This window comes from Pinus tabuliformis, chromosome 5_2, assembly GCF_031772625.1.
Source record: "Pinus tabuliformis cultivar Carrire ecotype Pingquan chromosome 5_2, CPIR1, whole genome shotgun sequence".
Lineage (NCBI taxonomy): Eukaryota > Viridiplantae > Streptophyta > Pinopsida > Pinales > Pinaceae > Pinus > Pinus tabuliformis.
The window spans coordinates 261,695,539-261,700,667 of record NC_142306.1 but is presented as its reverse complement, the minus strand read 5'-3'; the positions used below and the strand labels follow the sequence as shown (position 1 = coordinate 261,700,667).

Sequence of the window (5,129 nt, the reverse complement as noted above, 5' to 3'; positions counted from 1 at the left end):
CTAATTGTTCCCTATATGCTTTATATGTTCACATTATTTCATAGGCTTAGTGAAATAAGATGAAGTCATGTTATGACATTGTTTGTTCGTTATAGTCCTCCAGAAATTGTTGTCACCGTTACCATTTAAATTTGAATTATCTCCATAGATTCTTATATGTAAGTTACTACTAGTGCACTATTATGTAATGCAGTCCTTATACAATAGAAAACAATTTTCTCAGTATATCCTCATTTTAGCTTTTAGAATCCAATGTCATCTAGCTATTAAATTGTATTTTTTATTTATATACATAATATACGTTCAATTGAAAGGAGTAAAAATAAGGCTACACATTAGTGAGCCAAGAACATTGGTGATGTCATATTTAAAAAAATTAATATGCTATTTTTCTAGTTAAAAAATTTCAATATGATAAATGTCTAATGCCAAACAAGTGTTATGTGATGTTGGGAATAGTTTATTATTGAAATTGGGATACAGTCCACTCATAATGTGTCATTAATGAATTTGGTTAGGCACTAGTGTAATAATTTATTATACTACTAGGTTGTGGTTAAGGCCAACCTAGTTATCTTGATGTATGCCCATAAACCATCCCTGTGAAAGCGCCTAACCTACTTGAGTTTTGTTTATATACACTAGAACTCTCATTTGTAAGATATCATCTCGTGATCTTCTTGATATCTCTAACAAATTATGTATGCCTAAGGTCACCTATATCAAGTTTTCCACTCTATTTTTCATGGGTTTATTTTGTATAGTGCTTGGTGACCCCTCTCTAGTGTACTTAGTGTTGTTTTCCCCCTACTTATTGTAATATTTTGGGTTTGTTGTTGGTTCCATTTGATCCCCTCTATTTTTTTGTGATCTCAACATGTGAAAATATTTCTTTCACTTGCAGTGAAATCTTGTCAACCATGGTCACCCAAAATATTGTAAGCTCTGGAAACAACTAAGACTAAAAGATTTATATTACAAAAGGAAAAGTTGTCAGTAAATAATATAAACAAAACTTGGCAGGATAGGTGTCTAGGGAACCTTGAAAAATGAATTATTTGATATGAATCGACATAAACGATGAAATTTTATTTTTTAACATGGTAACATGTAAATGAACATAGTAAAGAGTAATGTATTTCTCCACAACCTGAAGACCACACATGAACTCTTGAATACAAATCGTACAAAAACTATTGATAATAACTCATATTGTATGGCAAAATAGTTATCATACTTTTCATTTCATTTAGAGTTTAGGTCAAGTCTCATAAACAATAACTCGAATGATAGAGAAATTTCACAGCGAGATGCAGAAAACAATGTAGTTAAATTGATCGAGCATGTGTGAAGAGAGCCTAATCTATAATGCTTGAGAATATGGTCCATTGTAAATAGGTTGTTCTGTAGGTATTTTTCCACACCAATTTTAGGACCCAAGTATTTTTTTGACATGAAATCAAGCATCAATAGATGTGAAATTATGGGCATTTACCTATATACTATTATCAATATCACCGAGAAACTAGAATGCTTGCAATCAAATTTTTTTTATCTTAAAAGTTTTCTTATCAAAGAAGCACTTTGATCTAGAAGTTACTTGCCAAATAACATTCAAACTCGTCTAAAGTAATAAATGGGCACGATGAAGATAGTTTGTGGAGTCTTTAGTGCTTTCCCATCCTGTTTTTTCCAACTCAATATTATATTAGGATGCCTTTCATTCTCAATTTATTCTTGTTTGAGGTTATATTATTTTTAAGAACATTGGGATTCTATGCCAAGATCCAATTTGTTTGAATCTTGAGATGAATCAAAATATGTTTGAAAGAGAATCCTTCTTACATACTTGTAAGGACTTTCCGTGGATGCAGTTAAGTCTCAAGAGTGCATGGAAAGGAGTAAAATCTAGCATTTAATCAATATTTGCATGATGGTTTTCCCTATTTTTTTAATCTATAACTGAACTTGTGTAATTTCCCTATCGAACTGGTTCTGTGTTGAGTGAGAACCAACTAGTTTGATATGGAACTAGTCACTGAACTAGTTCAAGGGCCAGACCATCCCATTTTAGGGTCAAATTGGCTAAATTTATTGGTCTTAGTTCTGGCTTGGTTGGTTTGGAAAACCGTTGTCCTTTGAAATAGATTCTATAAGTTTAGGCAATTCTCTTAGACTTTTTACATTAGATTATGAGGACTTTGACTAGAGTTGAAATTTACATTTTCCAATAATTGTCTTACAGTATTTATGTTTGGATTAAGTTGCCCTTGTTGGTCAGTGGTCTTAGTGTTCAAAAGAGAGGTTAGCCTTCACGTGAAAATGATACGAATAGAGAGCCCAAGTATTGTAATAGTTTATCTGAGTGTATTCTTCAAAGTGTAATTTGACTTGTTTATCTTATTATGCAATTCTATTATTTTCTTTGTCCATCAGAGTTAAGAAAAGAAATAAAAGTTTCCAAATAAGTAGGCAAGAGGATTACCAGAAGTCTAGGTGAGTATGTAGTTATTGGTAGACTTGAGAGTGTTGAGATCATTACATGTTAAGAAAAATTATTGTAACCATGTTATGTGCTTAACTCTACAGTGAGGAACCCACTACTGAAGTCACAATAGGGAGAAAATCTCTGTTTCAGACTATGTTGTGTCTTGTGCATCTTTGTGGGACCTATATTCATAATGTTAACTCATTGTCTCCCATAATTGCATGAGGTGGATGGTTTTACATCCACAAGAATTGAATGTAGTTTAAAAGGCTAGAAAAATATGGAAAGGAACTCTGATATCCAATTTTGTTGGCTAAAAGAAGGAAAGGCCTACAATTGGTCCTAGTGATTTTGTTCCAGAATAGGAGGGAGGGTCATTATCTGAGGAAAATGGAGATAATGGGGAAGAGCCATGGTATGCATTTCATATTATTTCTTGTTAGTTCATCATGGAAAATTGAATGATTTTGATTAGGGTATTCAAATGGTTCCATGGTTTGCCATGCTTGAAAAGTTGGAATTGGCCTCAGAATCAATTTTTTTCAACCAATAAAAGTGTGTCGCAACAAGAGAAAAATACAACAAAAAGCTGAATCACATATTTGTTTACCTTTCACAGGTTCCTCTCATTAGATATACTAAACTTCTAAAATGTGAGTAGACTTAGTCATATTTGAAAGGCTATTTCGTCCTTGGAGTTTATAGTGTCTAGAAAACATTCTTATCCAGACTTCTACATTAAATCTTGAAATATTCATCTTTAAGGGCTACCATCTATGTTACAGCCTCTTCTTCATCATCAAGAATGAGGTAGGGGTTCTTGTCTACCAGTTGGAATTTGTAAAATGTGAATATATAGAAGGCACGACTTACAACCTCTTATGAACCATTTCTCACCCACCTGTACTTGTACGATGTGATTGTTATGAGGGCATAAACCATGATTCTGGTAAAATACAAATAGATGACAACAACAATGTAAAATTTCCTGAAAAGGGTCAATTTTTCCAAGTTCCTAGTTGCCTTCCCATCAATCTTGGATGCTTCACGATGATTGTTGATCGACGAAACAATTGGAAAAATGATTGCACAATAGTAGATAATATATATAAGCAAAAATTCCTGCTCCCATATAAACCAATATTTTTTAGAAGGTCCAGTCTCAGTGATAACTATGCTTGAAATGTTAGCAAAAAATCGCAATGGGATCGCAATCATAAGAACATTTTTCTCTCTTTCCGTAAGATAAGGCTTCAAAAACGACCAACCCATACTTATGAGAATTATTACAGTGAAGAGGAGGATGCCCTTAAAAAACCCAAAGATGTAGAAGGCAATATCCCATCCATGGGCACTCTCTGTCCTCCTAACATACAATTTATCCTCGGCTACACAGATCGGATTCTATGCTTTGAACAGGAGAATTGCACACATAATAACATGTATTCTATGCACCATGTCCCTCTATTTTAGTTAGACATAAACCCAAACCCTAAGGAAAATTTCATGCAAAATAGAGAAACAAAAGTAAAGTGAGGGCAATTGGGTTTGACGTGCAGAAATGAAATCCTTCACATTGGAGGGACCTGCAGGAAGGAAATCCTTAAGATTTCCTTCCAAGTTGTAAATTTTAGTGTGGAAATTCATTGAAACTTTGTAATGAGTATGAAAATTTGCAAAAAAGAGACTATACTCATTGGCATCTACAACAATGTATGAGTTATTATATGTATTGTTTGCACACAACTCCTTTAAGTTGAACAACGATGTGATGTAATGACTATCGAGGACATAATAATTGGGATTCTCATCCAATTCTACTAGAACTCACACCAACGATTCATCTGATACAAATAAAAAACCCATCATGAAGAGATCTGGATCAGGGCCTTGTGGTGTCCTTCCCCATGCAACACCTTTTAAAAAGATTTCAACATGCCCTGTGTGAGTGACGACAAAATTTTCAAACATAATCATGGCTCTAGAATCTGAATCTATTTTGGAGTCCCTCATCTCCATAGAGCAAATGGGTAGGATGGAAATTGAAATTTTTGTTATGAAGTGAACATAGATGCACAACATAGTGGGGAATTTGAGTTTTCCCATGGCTAGAAAGCCCAATTCTGGACTCATATCTAAGTGTTTGAGAAAAAACCCACAAGGCATCAAAACTTATGGAATATTCTGAAGCTAGCTGAAGATGGAAATTGTTAAACTGCAAGTAAGCAAGTTAAAGAGGGAGGGAATCTATAAAGGGCAATAGGAATCCTACATGGATGGACCAGAGATCGATTGTTCATAAAGAAAAAAGGTAGAAAATTTTCTCGTCTAAGGTTATAAAATGATAACAATCCAACTAACCCACCTCTTACTTCGACTCCAAGCATGCATCTACCTCAAAATCAATTTATGAACTAGTTTACTAGAAACTACATGAAATATTGATTATATATATAAACCAGTTGAATTTTCTTGTCGGATTGGTTTTGTACTAAGCAAACTAGTTTCATATGGAACCAGTCACTAAGCTAGTTCAAGGGCCATACCTTCCTCTTTTAGGGTCAAACTGATTGAATTGGCTGGTTTTGGTTTTGGTTTGATTGGTTTTGAAAACCCTTGTACTTTGAAATAGATTTTATCA

General features: G+C 33.8%; 1 pseudogene; it reads right to left on the bottom strand.

Moving 5' to 3' along the window:
* Window positions 1-3,262: 3,262 nt before the first annotated feature.
* Window positions 3,263-4,594, bottom strand: LOC149158505 (protein CANDIDATE G PROTEIN-COUPLED RECEPTOR 7 pseudogene; annotated as a pseudogene).
* Between the last annotated feature and the right edge of the window lie 535 nt (window positions 4,595-5,129).